General features: G+C 43.4%; 1 pseudogene; it reads left to right on the top strand.

The window, feature by feature from the left end:
- The first annotated feature begins 15,378 nt into the window (after positions 1–15,378).
- LOC134368737 (U4 spliceosomal RNA) lies at positions 15,379–15,508 on the top strand (annotated as a pseudogene).
- The last annotated feature ends 2,308 nt before the right edge of the window (positions 15,509–17,816 follow it).

Raw genomic sequence — 17,816 nt, forward strand, 5'->3', positions numbered from 1 at the left:
GCTGCTGTCATCCAATGTCTAATGGATTGAATTATGTCCCCCCAAACTCACTGAAGCTTGAATTATGTTCCTCAAGTTTTATGTAGTAGAAACTTGGTCCCCAGTGTGACTGTTAAGAGGGTGGGAAATCCTATTATGGTAATTGAAAGGTGGAGCCTTGAATAAGTGATTAGATTTGTAGGGCCATGCCATAGTGAATGGATTAAAAATGGTGGTCAGGGGTGTGGTTCCAAGGGGTTTAAAATAAGAGAGAAGATTTTCATGTCCCACTTTGTATATTGATAAATAAAAACAAACAAACAAAAAAAAAAAAAACAAGGAAAGTCTAAGAAACTGTTATAGCCACGAGAAGTCTAAGGAGACATGACAACTAACTAAATGCAATGTGATTTCCTGGATGGAGTCCTGAAACAGAAAAAAGACATTAGGTACCAACCAAGGACATCTGAATAAAGTATAAACTTTAGTTTAAAAAAAAAAAAAAAGAGAGAGAAGAGAGTCTGTCTCTCTCTCTCTGTTCTCTCTGCTTCCACCATCTTGCAATGTGAGACCCCTGGGTCACTGTTGCCACCACCAGATGGACTTTGGACTTCCCAGCCTCAGAAACTGTAAGCACTAAATTTTGTTTTCTTTATAAATCACTCAGTTTCGGGTATTTTTCTTATAAACAACAGAAATGGAGCAATACACAAAGGAAACTTGCACTAGGGAACAAAGTTTGCCTCTTGTTATCAGCTTTCTGTGTAGATAGAAGCAGGAGAGAATAACACCTCTCTGAGATGTGGTTGACAGGTGGCCAGCTAGGCTCATTCATTAGCTAAACACCTTTTAACTGCTCTCTGCCTTTGTAGCATGGGTAACGCAATTTTGTGCCTTAGCAAAATTACAAATTAGGAATGTCATGGATATTCAAGGTGACTCAGGAATAGTTAGAACCATGAATGTTAAATCCATAAATGAAAGTGTAGTAAAGTGGAGTAGCTGTAGTTATTGTCTGCCTAATATACTGCCCTTCCCTCTCCAACCTTCTTCTTGCAGAAGAACTTATTTTGCTTATGGAAAATCCATTCCAGATGGATTGGTAGAGATGACCCCTCTGGCCATTCAGCAAATGTTGGGAGCCTCTGGTGGTTAGCATCTGGTGGAAGTCATGTGTCCTTTCCCCATAACTCCATTCCCAGATAGTATCCTATAGTGAAAGCAAGTCTTAGTAAATACTACCAAATGTACAAGTATTTATGAGCAAGCAGGTCCCAAAGACATCATTCAGTCTGTCTGAAGTTCAGGGAAGTTCCATTCTTACCTACACACTTGAAAGAACACCTTGCCTGAGAGTGTCCTATAGATGCCATAATATTCTGACAGTGGGTTGAGCCAGCCCTGTACGATGGCCAGGTGTCAGGGTTCTCCTAGAAGCGAAGGGGTGCAGGGAAGTGAGGCTCCATTCTTCAAGTGCTGTCTGAGCCATTAGACTGCTGGGCTTGCCAGGTCCTCATGCCAAGGGGGGCTTCTACATTTTTCCTAACTATTTACTGCTTTGGATATTATTCATTTCACCTGTGACATTTTTCTAACATTCTTATGTTAATTTGGAAACACTCCACATGTAGATTTTGATAACATATTTTAAGTGCTACATCTTCACATCTGCTGCAGAATATTTTGTTTTCCTGTCTAGATGCCACTGCCCGCCTTTCTCCCCTTGCTCTCTGGCCTGGGAGGCCCACCTGTGTGGACTGGCTCCCTCACCCTTGGGGCTCCCTTACACTCTGGCTTCCAGTTGGGTTTGGCTAATGGGGAGCCTAGCAGGTGACTGGGAAGAGGCAGGAGAGTGGGGTTAGGGTATTTATTCCCCCAACCCCATCCCTGCAGGGCTGCCTTGGCTGGCTGTGACCATCACGAAGGTCAAGGCTCTGGTCAAGGTTGCACTCTGTACATGACTTTCTCCTGCTGGGTTCTGGTAACTGCTCCTTTCCTTCATCCCTTTGGGCCTATGAGTAGTAACAGCCCTGTTGTTGCTAGCTCCTGAGTACTGCACTATCCTTTCAGATTTCTATATACCCTATACACACTTTTTCTGGAATTATCCTAATTTGAGTGAGCCACCTTTTTCCTGCTGGGACCTTAGGAAGGTGCCAATTCCTGATTAGAATAGTTCTATGCTAGTTATCACCCATGGGATGTTGATTTCTGATTAGAGGATTTCAAATGTTAAGCACCCCCAGGGTGGAGATCAAACTTGATTTATACCCATATTTTACATTGTTCATACCGAAGCATTTTAAAAGTATTTAAAATAACTTAAAAGTAAATTTCCACACAGACAATTTAACACAAAGCTTTCTGGCAACAGTGATGGGATCAAAGATGGAGTTATAACTCTAAATAGATCAACTGGAGCTTCACCAGGAATTTTTGCATGGACAAATAGTAAAGAGGCAACCTCTTTTTGCTGTTATTGCTAGATATAAACGTAAGTAAGTATCAAACTTCCAGTGGATATTTCTGCCACCCAGAGAGGAAAGCTTACCAGAGACTAAAAGTCAACAAGAGGGAGACAGAATTGAGAGATCTGTAGAAAGGGACAAATTCTTGATTATATTATTGGACTCCTGGATCCAGCTTTGCCTGAAGCTGAAGCTTTCTCTTTGACCCTCCCAGTTATGAAAGGAAATAAATTTCTTTTTGGCTTGTGGATCTAAGCTTATTTGAGTTGGGGTTTATTTCACTTGTAACTGAATGAGTCTTGACAAATACACCAAGGGTCTACTGTCATAATGTTCTTATATGTTTTGGGGCAAAAGCTGCACCTATACAGGTACCTAAAATGAGTTCAACCAGTGCAGACAACTGATACATTTTGAAGAGGAGCTGGGGATGTTATCGAGGAAGGATGGCTGGCTGCCCAGTCTTGGGTTCAGGAGGCTGGTGAGATCATTATGAATCTGCATGTTGAGACTTCAATATTGTAGGTCCAGAAAAGTGATTCTGTTAGTGTGACCAAAGCTACCCAAGTTTGAGGGGGTGGCTTCTGCTAGCCAGTCTCACAGAGACTGATGCATAAATCTAAAGTCAATTCACAATAGAAAACTTAACTGCTGAGCAGACCAAAAAGCTTGTGTCTTCTGGTTGGTGGTTGGTGGGGTCGCTCTCCTTTTTTTTTTTTTTTTTTTTTTTTGGTGAATCTACAGAAACAGCAAAATTATTATCCAGATGGCTAATTAGAGAGCAAGGAATCAGAGCTAGGACAGCAGGGCATCAAGGGCCAAGGGAGAGGGAAGAGAGGGTCAGCCGTCTGAGTGTAATGGCTAGTGTCCCCAAGCTCTGACTGCCAGAGGCACTCATCCTGAGGTAGGGGTTGTATTAATTTCCTGTGCCCACTATAACAAATTCCCACAAACTGGGTGGCTCAAAACAAGAGAAACTTATTCTTTGACAGTTCTGGAGGCCAGAAGTCCAAAATCAGTATCACTGGGCCAAAATCCAGGTGTAGGCAGGGATGCACTCCCTCTGGAGGCTCTAGAGGAGAATCTGTTCCTGACCTCTAGTTGCTGCCTGGCATTCCTTAGCTTGTGACCACATCACTCCGTCTTCCTATCGCCTTCTCTGCATATGTCAAATCTCCCTCTTGTAAGGATACATGTGATGGCATTTAGGGCCCACCTGGATCATCCATGATAATCTCCCCATCTCAAGATTCTTAAGCACATCTGCAAAGTCAATTTTGGCACAGAAGGTAACATTTACAGATTCTGGGGGTTAGGATGTGGACATCTTTTGGGAGGCCACTTTACAGCCCACCACATGGGCAGACCTGTTGAGCAGGGTGGAATGCCCATCTAGGCTCTGCAGGGCCCCTTCACCCCTGGGTGGTTGTAGAGACACTGACTGATTCTTGCTTTCTGAGTCTTCTTTTTCTAGCCCCTGATATGAGCATCCTTTTTCTGCTATTAAAATCTTTTTAAAGATGTAGTACAATCCAACTAGCTTTTCTGAGACCACTCTCAAAATCTTTTTGATGGGATGTGGGCGTCTTCAAATATTTTCAGCCACGAGTTTGCAGGGACTATACAGATTATTTTGGCGAATGCTCATCACATCTGTTACTGAACCTCATCCCTTCCCGGATGTGCCTAAATGTCCCCCCATCCCACCACCCCATGTATTGACTGTAACAGACATTCTGGAATGTTCTCACGCCACAATCTCTATCCATTTTGCTCTCCTCTGCCTCCCCACGCCAATGTGCATGCATGTACACACAAATTAAGTTTCTTATATTTCTAGAAGCTTCTGGATAATTGTCCCACTTTTGTAGTTGTATTGGCATGTTTATATTTGGGCAGAATTAAATCTTCAGCTCTTATTAAACGTCAATACAAATAAGATTTAGCTTGCTTAGCACTCCCAGCCAGCTTTGAATTAGGACTACAAATGTATGAGACAGGCACACTTATTATGTTATTATTTTCTCCTACTTAGTACAGAACATTTAAAATACCTACGATGCTGGGCAGCTTTTAGAAGAACACAAACCACTTCGTCAACTTTGGCAGGCGTGATAGCTGTGAAGAAACTATCAACATCTGCTTGAAAACGTAAAGGGTAGATAGAGAACGGAACTCATAAATGTGACATTATGAGTTAACATTCCATGCATAAAGGTTGGCAATAAATAAAGCTTGATTGAACACTTATTTTTAGGGCTATTAGCTTTCAGAAGAAGAAAATATTTAATTCTACTCTGATTGTAGATTGTGCTTCTTGGGACTCATGCCTCTCTTTATCAACATAGGGCAGATGTGATTCAATATTTAACATGTAAACACATGGCTTAATCTCATGTGTGACTACTTCTAGTCACCAAGCCCCAGTTGAGTGCAGCATCTCCACTTAACACAGGGCTTTGTGCTAGCTTAAGGAGGTTGAGGGACTTGTGAAAGATTTTTTTCTCTCTTTTTCTATCTACTATTTCCACTATTGAGTAAATGACTTAAATTGTATTCAGGCTACTTTGGAGTACACAGTATAATAGTGTTCTACCTGTGGACAAAGAAACAATTTCCAGAGGAAAGTTTATCTGATGCTACCTTCTTGCTTAAAATATTAATGTGGCTCCTTACAGAATAAAGGGTAAACTCATTTTCTTATATTCATTTCTGTTCACCACCTGCCCCCAAGAAACCTCTCCAATCTTATAATCACCCACATTTGCTATTATGAAATGATCCCTGAGTATGCCTCGTTCATTTCTACCTCCTTCTCTCCCTCTCCTCCTTCCTCCCTCCCTGTTGCCTCTCTCCCTCCTTCTCCTTCCTCTCTATATAGTTTGAATATCCCCCCAAAATTCATATTGAAGTTTGATATCCATTGTAACAGTGTTAAGAGGGTGGGAAATCTGACTATGGAATTTGAAAGGAGGGGCTTTTAGGAGGTGATTGGATTGTGAGGGCTCTGCCCTCATGAATGGATTAATCTGTTCATGGATTAATGGGTTAATGGGTAAATGGGTTATCATGGAGCAGCACTGGTGGCTTTGTAAGGCGTGCAAGTGAGCACATTTAGGTGACCGGTAAAATGAGCTTTGAAGGATAGTTGAGGCTCACCAGATAGACAAAGTCAAGGCATTTATTGTCAGCAGAAGCAACAGCACAAATGGAAGAGCGGAGGTAAGAAACACCACATCCATCCTCCCTGCCTTCCTCCTTCCCTGTGTCACCTTGGGACTTTACAGAGTCTCCACCAAGAGGAAGGCCCTCACCAGATGTCCCCCTGCGACCTTGGACTTCTTAGCCTCCAAAACTGTAAGACATAAATTTATTTTCTTTATAAATTACCCAGTTTATTCTAAGACAGAAAACTGACCGATACACTTCCCTTCCACTGATATGCCCTATAATGTGTTCAGGGCACCTGAGTCCCATGAGACACTTCAAAAAATCTTTGGGAAATGGTGCAAATCATGTGCCATTCCACCACCAGCAGGTAAGTTGCCTGAGGTCAGGGATACTGTTTTTGTTGTCTAGTGCTGTGTCTCGGGATCTAGAGCAGCACTCGCCATGTCATGGGCACACGTGTGCAAGGAAGGCATGCTCAACCCTCTGGCCATGTAACACTCTGCTTCTTTCCAGCGCATCCTCACTGTGAAATCATGCACTGTGAATCTCCAGGCCCTGGGAACTCTTCCATCAAGAAACCTGTAGTCTTCATTTACTCAGCATTTCTCAAATGTGTTTAACCAAGGCAGCCTCATCTTAAGTGGTAGTTATTAATATCACGCAAAGCTAGTTTTCTAAAGGAGTCTCTGCAAGAGATGTTCAAGTGCTCTATTCTTCCAACCTCTTTGCCTATTATATCAGTTATCTATTTTCATAATAATGCTGCATAAAAAGTCACAAAACCTCAGTGGCATACAACGATAAGCACTCAGTGCTGGCACACCTGAGGTGCTTGGTTGGGTGGCCCTGGTGACCTTGGCTAAGCTTGCTTATATGTCTGGGGTCTGGCTTGCTCTTGGCTTGGACAACTGGGGTGAATTGCTGTGCCCTGCTTGCCTAGGCAAATGCCTGGTCATATTTTCCTGGGGGTGGCTGGTATAAAAGGCGAGTGGAACCATGAAAGCAATTTTTCAGACCCCTGTATTGTCAAGTCTTCTAACATCCCCAGTGTCCAAAGCAAGCCACACGGCCAACTCCAGAATCACAATGGCCAGGGTGGGGGGCACGACAAAGTTCCATGATGAAGGGTGAGGATACAGGGAGGGAGGAAGAATTGGGGCCACTTTAGTACCTGGCCACACCTACCTAAGGCCCCAACTCAGGTATCACCTCTTGCATGAGGTCTTTTCTGACGTCCTCAGACCCAGACTCATTTTCTCTTTTGAGATTCTCTACTGCACTTCTGGTCTTTACTGCCAAGTTTAGGAACTTTCTTGAATTCTCAGCTTGTTTCATAATGACTCCCCCAATCAGACGATAAATTCATTGAGGGTAGACACCATATTTCATACTTTATTTATATTTCCCAGAGCACCTAGCACAGTGCTAGGCACACAGTGGGCATTTACTAAAGACTAACTAATTGAAGTTGGAAGTGTCCTAGATGCACGGGAAGCAGGCCTCCAGGTCAGGCTGTCTTCTGGGAGCTGCCTCTGAGGTTTGGCCTTTGTACTCCCTATGCCACCCAGGTTTGTGCCTACCTACAGGGCCCAGATCACGGGGGCTGGCTCTTGTGTCTGAGAAATGCCAGAAAAGCCCAGCAGCAGAGCCGGAAGTTGTGCCTGTGCGTACGCATGCGCGTGTCCTTGTGCTTGTGTTTTCAGCCCTCGCGGGGACTCTAACCACTTCCCCTGAACTTCAGGCCATACGGGAACCTCACCTCCCTGTGGCAGTGGTCGTCCTCAATTCGGGCCACTGGGCTCATTCCTTCCTGTCTCGTTGTGGTCTTCCTTTCTCTTCTGACCCTGCGGTTGGTGAGGACAGTGGTGGTGTGAGAGGAGCACTGTGCACTTGTGCTCCTCAAGGTGTGCTCCCGGGCCCGGCAGCGCGGGTTTCGCCAGAGAGCTGCTTGGGAATGCAGACTCCCAGGCACCGCCCCAGACCTCCTGAGCCAGCCTCTGCATTTTGACCAGACCCTTGGAGGCACAGTCAAGCCTAAGAAGCACCCTGACTCTGTGACCTGGCAAGTCACTTGGCTGATGCTGTGTTCTCACTTGTGAAGTGAGGGAGTTGGACCTACCAATCTTCTTTCTAGTATCAAATGAGATGCATTTAATTATGCCTGCAGTAATTCAGATTACTTTATTGCTTTGTTAGAGATGTACAAAGGTGTGGGAAGTGGCAGAAAATTATATTCTGCACAAAACTGAGAACTTTTAGAGCTGGCAGGAACTTTATTGAGCATCTCCTGTAGCTCTCTCTAGTTTTACATCCATTTAAGGTCAAGGCTTGCTAAGGAGAATGTCTGTCTCCTGCTGTCTGGGACCTCGCTATGCAAAGTGTGATCCCTGGACAAGAAGCATCACAGTCACCTGGGCGCTTGTGGGAAATGCAGATTTTTGGGCCCCGGTCCAGACCTAGTGAGTCAGAATCTGCATTTTACGAAGACCCCCAGGTGATCCGCAAGCGCAGCCAAGGTTGGGGAGCACTGGACTATATGACACGGGTACTGGGAATGCTTGAAAAGAAACGAGGCCCAGAACAGAAGCATCATTTCACAAGTACTGGAGTAAGAGAGCTGGCCCTAGAAGCAAAGAAACCCGGACTTGAATCTCAACTTGCCACTAGTCTTGTGGTGTTGAGAAAGGTACTGAGCCCTCTCTGAGCTTCAGTTTCCTCATCTATAAAATGTGTAAAGCATTTAGTGCGATGTCTGGCACCCGGGAAGTGCTTAGTAAATGTTAGCACAACAGAGTTTAGCGATTAAAAGCACAGATTCTACAGCCAGATTGCCTGGAGGTATAATCCTGACTCTGCCACTTGCTAGCTTTGTGGCCTTCAGCAAGTCACTTAACCTCTCTGTTCCCCAGCTTCCTCATCTGCAAAATGGGAATAGCAATAGGGCTGTGATGACAATTTCATGGGTTAATATTTGCAAAGCATTTAGACACTGTCTGAACATTATAAGAGCTCAGTGTCTGTTAAAATTATAATATTGTTATTTTATAGACTTGATGAAAGGAGAAAAGCCAGGCATACATACATTTTTTTAGGTTTCAGTAAGAGAGGAGTCTATTTCTTCCTCACATAAAGGCAGCCAGAAAGTATGCAGCCCTGTGTTGGCTTCCTGGTACCATCAGGATGGAGATGCCTACCTTTTTGCTTTGCCATCCTTATCACGTATTCTATTCTTGTGGTGGAGGATGGCTTCTGCAGCTGTGGTTCTTATACCCATGTACCAGGCCAGCAGAATGAAGGTGAGGAGAGTCAAGGGCTCTGGATTAGTTATGCACTGGTGTGTAGTAAATTACCCCAAAACTTGGGGGTGGTGGTGGAAATAAATATTTAGCACCTCATAGTTTCTGTGGGTCATAATTGGGAGCAGCTCAGCTATATGGTTGTGACTCAGTCTCTCACAGGCTGCATCAGAGCATCAGTGGGGGCTGCAGTCATCTCAAGGCTCAATTAGGGGAGGAGCTGCTTCCTGGCTCACGCCTGCAGTTGTTGGCAGGCCTCAGGAGGTTCTCTTCCAAGTTCACTTGTGTGAGCCTCTCCACAGGGCTGCCATATAACACAGCAGCTGGCTTCTCCCATTAGAAGTCCAGCCCACACTCAAGGGGAAGGGATTGCGCAAGGGTCTGAATCGCAGGAGATGGGCATCAGAGAGGTTGCCTAGCACAGGCTCCTTCCCAGTGACTCAGCTTCCTTCGAGCAGCCTTCCTGGAATTCCCACACAACACTTTTGCTTGTAGCTCACAGGCCAGAACTTAGTTGCAAGATCAGCTAGATGCATTTCCACTCTGAGTTAAAATCAGGGTTTCATTACTAAAGAAAGAAGGGGGGATGGCTAGTTCACTTTCTAATTCATTTTCTATAGCTCTTCCCTAGAGCCGTGGTTCTCAAAGTCTGTTCTCCAGACCATCTGCATCAGCTGGAAACTGATTAAAGATGCAAATCAAAATTGGGCTCCACCCCAGTCCTACTGGCTCAGAAAATCTGGGGGTGGGGCCCAGTGATCTGTTTTCACAAGCTCTCGAGTGGATTGTGATGCATCCTCAAGTGTGAGAACCACTGCTATAGAGGACAAGTTGATTGACATTTCATGCGGGTGTTTTAATAAAACATGCGCTGTGTTTATAAGAAAAGACAACTTGGTGTCATCTTTAGTAGCATCATCACAGATGGAGAGGCTTATAAAGATAAGGTGTGCACTACCTAACAATTCAGTTACAATCCCCTTCATTTCCATCCTGAGGCCGCCTAGCATTTTATCAGATGATAAGCTCCATTTTACAGATAAAGCTTGAGGGCAGATTCAGCAAAGGAGATTATAAGTGAAGTTTCCTTTATGATGAGCAAAGAACAAGAGATTCTCAGTGGCTGGAAATTCCATACTTAAAAACTAAAACCTTAGTAGGGTTATGTAACGGACCACTTACATAATGAAATCCAACAAAGCTGAATATTTTAATAAAAACTCGGGAAATGATAAGTGAGGGCAGGCTGTAAAATCTGGGGGATTTCAGTAATCCACAAGTAAATTGTTAGCAGGCAGCTACAGCCCAATCCCATTTGTCCATGCGTCCACTTTTCAGTAAGACTCAGGACCTCTGAGCTTCATTGTCCTCCTAAAATCGGGATGGTAATAACTACAGGTTTACTTAGCAGACGAGAGAAAATTCACTGATTTAAACGTTCGGCACTGAAACTCAGATCCCTGGTGCATAGTAGAGGTCAACAATGTGACATGGTCTCCCTTCTCTCTATCTAAATAATGTGTGGAGAGATGATTCATAATAATAATGCTTTTAATAAAGTATTCTAAATTTGATTCTGGTTTCCTTGGAAAATCTGTATTTTCTTTTGTTTTATTGCATTTCTCCTCATTATGCCAGTTTACATCAAGTTACATAATTCTTGCTCCATTTGGTATTTATTGTCAGTCTTTATTTTTTCTTTATTGTTGTTACGCCCTTTTTTTGCAAATGGGTTTTGCAATTTAAACTCTCTGGTTCTTTTTTGTTTTGTTTGGTCTGCTTTTTCGGTTTTCTTTTTAATTAAATATTCCTGACAACTTCTTGCTTCTGAAGAGCCGAGAGCAACCAGAATCCACCATTTCTGGTGTGCCTCTACCATAGGAGGGAAATGTTACTTCATGCTGAGGTGACACACTGCTGAGAACAACCACGTGTCTCTCTACTCCTGCATGTGTGTGTATGGGGGCGGGGGGGGGGTTCTATGCACTTCAATTCCGGCCCTGACTCTTCTCCCCACCCACCTCTGCTCTAGCACTATCTGCAGCCTACCTCTTTGGCTCCTTCTTTGAATTGCCTGCCACTGTGAGGGGAAACTCCCTGGCACCCCCACCCCAACCCAAGAAGGGAGATCTTCCTTTTGCTGAATGTCAGGCCCCTTCTCTCAGTGTGGGGCTAGATGGCGGCACAGAGGAGCTGGGGGAAGAAGTTCAAAGTGAAGGGCCGGCCCCGTGGCACACTCGGGAGAGTGCGGCGCTGGGAGCACAGCAGCGCTCCTGCCGCGGATTCGGATCCTATATAGGGATGGCCGGTGCGCTCACTGGCTGAGCGCGGTGCGGACCCCACCAAGCCAAGGGTTGCGATCCCCTTACCGGTCACGAAAAAAAGACACACAAAAAAAGTTCAAAGTGAAAACTAGCAGGCCTTCTGAGGGCTCTGGGACACATGTGGGCCGGCAGCCCAGACCCCTCTTTCTTTGGTCCTTTCCTCTGCCCCCACTTCCTGTTTGGTTTTAGCTTTGGCCCTTAAGCAGAGTTGGCATGTTCTCTGAGGGAGAAAAATCCTCTGGTGGAGAAAGGGCCTTTCCTTGGGGGCTGTGGAGGGTGTTGTTCTCTTTAGGCCTCCCTTGTGGTGAGGGTGGTGGAATGGCACCTGTAAAAGCAGCTGTCTCTGGGTTGGTTCTGGTATACTACCTATGGGTCCAGTCAGGGGACAGAAGCCACACCAGTTATTTGAACAGTGAGGTTTTCATATAAAGATGTTGTTAACAAGGTATAAAGTTGTTAACTATGTAACTGAAAAGGCAAAAAGAGAATTCTAAGGTACCTCGGAGGTAGCAACTGCCAGAAGGCCAGAAGATCAACCTCTGAGGCTGAGGGAACAAAAGAAGGGGCTGGAAATATCAAAACCTAGAAATGTAGAGGAAGGGCCCCATATTGTGGAAACTCAGACCTCTGAGGGTGGGCACCGCTTAGCTGGTGCTGACGTCTCTAAGCTCAGCAGAGGGGCTTGTGGGGCCCAACACAGACCCCTGGGGAGGGGGTGTCTACCTGGCAGAGCTGAAAAAGGTACAGCTGGCACAGCAGAAATGTGCTTTGCAGAGTACCAGCACCAGCACTGCAGAGCAGGGCACAGAAGGGCAGGGCTGGAGCCGAGAGAAGAAATTAGTAACTGGACAACAACTTAATGGCTGGAACAAGTCTTTTTTTTTTTTTTTTTAACCATTGGGCATGGCCTAGGACAGTGCTTCTCAAGTTTAATGTATGTATTAATCACCTGTGGATCTCATTAAAGCACAGTCGGTCTGGGGTAGGGCCTAAGATTCTGCATCTCTAACAAGCTCCCAAGTGATGCTCGTGCTCTGAGCAGCAAGATCCTAGGAGGCCCTGAAGATCCCAGTGCTTGTGTCTTCCTGCAGGTGCGGAGAGCAGCCCTCTGTAGGACTCCTCGCTGGGTCACTTTGTCCTTGTGACACCCTTAAGGCAGGCATATGATGTGTCTTCTTCTCCCATGTTCCTTATGCTGGGAATTTCTCATTTCTTTCCTCCACATCAAATTTGCCAGGACTTTGCTAGCTGATGGGGACTCAGAGTGGTCACAGGTTAAAGCCTGGTCTTTTCTGAGTGCCATTAACATTTCAACCTGGAAGAGGGCCAATTTGGGCTAATCTGAGATTGTTCCTTCTGTTGACCTCAAGATGACTCTCTATCGATGACCGCCATTTTGTGATAACTCTAGAGGGTGCTTATTCTTCAATTTTCTGTTTAAGAGGTGAAGAATCCCAAACACACACACGATCTCCACACAGGCTCTCAGTACCGTTTCCATGTTTTCCCAAGGGGATCATCTTGCCAAATCAGTTTGAGGAGAAACTATATGGTCCTCAAACAGCTTGAATGACAAAACCATACTTCATAAATGGAAGGTATTACAAGCAGGGTGGCGGTCTCAGCCAAAAAGTAGAAATCTAGGAACATCTTGAGAAAACAGCAACCAAAGAATAAACTTGAAGCAGCCATGGCCAACATCAGCTTTTGGCAGCTTGCTATGGGATCTCACGTTCGTGCTGAACCCAGTAGCTCCACCGGTGGACGCAGCCACCCAGTTCCCTCTGCAGGGGGTATTTGAAGCTGGCCATATACCTCCTATCACAAGTGAGCCCTCACATCTGGAGAGAGAGGGTGCTTAGATGAGCGGGTGGTTAAAAATAAATACTGTGATTTGGACACCTTAAGTTGCAAAATGGACGATATTTTCTGCCTAGGTCATTTTTGCCTTTCCTGATAGTATCCATAGGAAAACCCTCCTCTGGGCATCTGAGGTTAGAGTGTTTCAATACTATCTTCCCATTCATATATCGAGAATATTATTTTATGTATGATCACCATGACCTTCTGAAATAGGGGCAAGAATGACTTTCTGGGGAACTGATTTTGCAAATGAGAGAAATGGAGCAGAGAGATGGTAAGTGATTTTCCAGGGTCACAAGGTGGCAAAATTGTGATCTAGGCCCCTGGCCTAGAGCTGCTCCAAAGACTCTGGAAATACAGCTGCTAGAATCTGAGGCCCATACTTTGGTCAGTAAACTTTTTCTGTAAAGGGCCAGAGAATAAATATTTTTGGCTTTGGGGGCCATATGATCTCGGTTGCAACTACTGAACTCTGCTGTTGTACCACAAAAGCAGCCATAGACAATATCTAAACAGTAAGTTTGGCTGTGTTCCAACAACACATTACTCATAAAAACAGGCAGAAAGCTGGATTTGGCCAACAGGCTGTAGTTTGCCAACTTCTGCTTTATACCAATGGCAAAAATTGCAAACCTGATACATGTATCTGATTTAATTTTTACAGGAATTGAGAAAGACCAAGAATATGAGATAGAAAGGAAGGTGGCAGGTGCGAATAGGAGAGTTGGGTGAGAAGGAGGATAAAAGATAAGATGCATAAGGTAGATGGAAGAAGACAATAGAGAAAAGAAGGAATAGGTATTAAAACAACTTCAATTTTCTGAGACCAATAAAAGAAAAGTGAGTTTTGAGACTTACCCAGGGCTGTGTGAAAACCAGTGAAATTTTATTATAGTTTTTCTGTGCCAGATGAATTCACTGTTCTCAAACCATTTTATTTTCAAATGACAAACTTAATCAGATCAGGCACAATGAAGTTTGTGATATTAAATCGCTGTCAGGTTATGCCTCTGTAAAAATAATTGTCCGATTGACTCTGTCAGCTGAGTAACAACAATTTAGAAATAAATAATTTATGATCAGCAATGACAAAATCTAGAAAATATTTCCCAGGAAAGAAATACATTTTAGCTGCCCAATAGCAAAACAAGTTCTTTGTTATTAATAAACTGCTGCCTATGACGTCTTCACTATCTCACAGATTAAAGGGTTTCTTGGAGATGTCAAGTGCCTGGTATTGCTAAAGCTTCAAGAAAGTTTTGGAGACAGTTCTCATTGTTTTGCAGACATTTCCGCCTTCTACATACTTGGAGAGATGATTTCAGATCTCTTTAAAGAAGGTTTCTTCTTCATAGTTTCCTTATTGGCTTTATTGCTTTCCTGTGCCAGTGAGAAAACCATCCGAGCCAGCAGAACAAAGACTTACAGACATTTGAAGAAGCAATTCATGCTACTACCTTAGGGAATGTGTTTTTCCGAAAGCACAGGAACCTGGGGGCTGGAAAATTGCATGACTATGGATAGTGAGCTGAATCAAAGAGGACCACTTTAGAATTCTGGAGCATGCCCTGTGTCCAGAAGTCCTTGTGGGTGTTGATGCATCCTTTTGTGGGGGCAGTGTTGTATAGTGGTTATGGGCATTGGCTTTGGGCACAGACCACCTTGGCTTGTTACACAGCTGGCTAATCAATTTTAGACTAGTTACTTGGCCTGTCTGTAGCTCACCCTCTTCATCTGTAAAATGGACATAAAAATATCAGTATCTAAAAGAATTTTTTTGAAGATTGCATTATTATTGTTTTACTTTTTCAATTTATTTATTTATTTTTATTGAATCATAATTGATTATACATATGTTTGGGGTTCAATGTTGATGTATGTTTATCAAATCAATATTATTAGCCTATACATTATTACAAATCATACTTATTCCTTATGCCCCTTGTCCAATCTCTCCCCATCCCCCTCTCCCTCCCCCCTCCCCCCTCTGATAACCCTAGATTTCTTCTCAACGATTGAGTGAATTAAAATACATGTGAGCACTTAGGAGAATGCCTGGCATATAGAAAGCACTGAAATTTACAATTAATGAGGGGTAGACAAAAACCATAATGAATCAGATTTTCTCTTGAAAATTTGTCACCTATGGAATGGGGTGTGTGTGTGTGTGTGTGTGCGTGCGTGCGTGTGTGTGTGTTCCTAACCACGCTGTTAAATATTGACCGTGAATAGCTTTATAATGTATACATGCAATGCAGAATGGCCATGCTAATGCTAATTTTTGTGCAGAGGCAATATTGCTGCTAGTGTGGTTCTAACCAAAGCACAGTTATTGCTGATTGAAAGTTGCCATAACTGTTAATGTCTTGTTAGGTGAGCTCGACCATATTTTAATGTTAAACTTTAGCTCGTATCTCCTCTGAGCCATAGACTCCTTTTGGATATTAAATATCTCAAATTCAACATATACCAAACTTATCTCAAACTTGGTCCAATTCCAACATAACCTAATTCAGTGAATGTATAATTATCTATCCAGTTTTGCAAACTAGAAACTTGGAGTCATCTTGGACCCTTTCCTATATCTCACCAGATCCAACCCACCAGCTTTCTAATTTTACCTCCTGCTATGATCTGAATGTTGCTGCCCACCCTTCATGTTCAAACCTAATCTCCAATATGACAGTTTTAAAAGGTGGGGGCCTTTGGGAGGTGATTAGATCATGACGGTGGAGACCTCAAGAATGGGATTAGTGCCCTTAAAAAAGAGCTTGTTAGCCCCTTCCACCACGTGAGGACCCAGGGAGAAGGCGCCATCTGTAAGAAATCGGGCCTTCACCAGACACTGAATCAGCCAGCATCTTGATCTTAGACTTTCCAGACTCCAGAACTGTGAGAAATAAATTTCTGTTGTTTATAGGCTACCCAATCTATAGCAACTTGTTAGAGCAGCCTGAATGGACTAAGACACCTCCTGAATATCTCAAATCTGGGCATATCTTTCCATTATTATAAATAGACATTTGTAATCCAAGCTACCAATAGCTCACATAAACTACTAGGTTAGCTTCCTAATTGGCCTACATTCATCCATTCCTTTCCCCACTAAGTCCATTCTCCTTAAAACCGAGATTCAGTTTTATTCTCTTAACAGCCATCCTGCTGGATTTACTACTGCTTTCCATTTATTCCCTCTGTAAAATACCCAATCCATGCCCATGGCACACTGATTGTTCATTGCCAGTAGATTACTTTTCAGGATGCTCGCATATTTCTGCTTCTATCCCTGAAGCTCTATGTTTACTAAGAGTTCCTAACCTGTTTTTGAAATAATTACATAATCGAATGAAGTATTATGTAAGTTGATGAAACATGAACACATTCATATTTCAGAGAGTTTTTTTTTCCTATAAAAATTAGGTTGAGTGCAATTCCTTGAACTTGTTAAGACAAGTGAACAGATATGATGTAGTGGGGGATGGGGAGAGAGGGAGGGAAAGAGGAACGGGTAAAGGAACACGAAAATCAACTACAATGTATACTGAGAAGTTAAGATTAAAAAAAATTAGGTTGAGTGCTTTGGGAAGACTCAATAAAGGCAGTTTGCTGTAAAGAAAACTGCTGTTCAATTAAGTATGAGTGAGAAATCTGCAAAAGATCTCAGAAAATATAACTCTAGGAGGATTCTGTACTCAAAATAATTGCAAGTGTATTTTAGTTCTTTCTTAAAAGAAATTGAAATGGAAAATTATAGACAACACCTTATGGATAAGAAAGAGGCCGAGGAAAGATATGCATCTAGCCCACACTTCAAGACATAGTCTTGGATCTGCATAAAGAGATTTGCTAATGAATGCACATTTTGAATATAATGGTAAAGGTACGCAGGTGTCATTTTTAATGATTTTTGTTTTATGGAGCTTTTCCAACCAAATGCTTAATTACCTGTGTAAGTTACTTATTATCATATCATACCCTGAACTTAATACATTTGAATTTCTTCCTCTCTGTTTTTCTCAGATTATAGTCCAAAATTCTTAAAATAGCTGACAAGGTCTGGTCTAGGCGAGTTGGTCCAACCTCATCCTGAAACCTCAAGATCATCTTGAAAGTTACCTCCCCCCACCCCCGACCTTCTTTCAGACCTTGGTACTGAAAGATGAAGTCATCTTTCACAGGGATTTCCAATAGATGTGCTGTTTCCTCTGCCCGGAGCATTCACCTCTTCCCTCTTCACCCCTCAGATCGTTCTCTGATCTTCCAGAGGAGGCCATATCCCTGTGCTGTTTGCTTTTGTTACATCACTTAACTCTTTGTCATAGCTTTTAGCACAGTTGCAATTTTACATTTATGTTGTGGTTATTTTACTGGTGTCTGCTGGATTAGTTTCCTAGGGCTGTCATAACAAATTACCACAAACTTGGTGGCTTAAAACAACAGAAATTTATTTACTCACTATCTTGGAGGTCAGAAGTCTGAAATCAAGGTGTCAGCAGGGCCGTGTTCCCTCTAAGAGCTCTAGGGAAGAATTCTTCCTTGCCTCTTCCAGCTTCTGGTGGTTCCTGGTGTTCCTTGGCTTGTGGCAGCATCACTCGGACCTCTGTCCCCATCTTCACATGGCCTTCTTCCCTGTGTCTCTGAGTCTTCCTCTTCTGTTTCCTATAAGGACACTTATTGGATTTAGGGGCCACCCTAATTCAGGATGATCTCATCTG

This window comes from Cynocephalus volans, chromosome X, assembly GCF_027409185.1.
Source record: "Cynocephalus volans isolate mCynVol1 chromosome X, mCynVol1.pri, whole genome shotgun sequence".
Taxonomy (NCBI): Eukaryota; Metazoa; Chordata; class Mammalia; order Dermoptera; family Cynocephalidae; genus Cynocephalus; species Cynocephalus volans.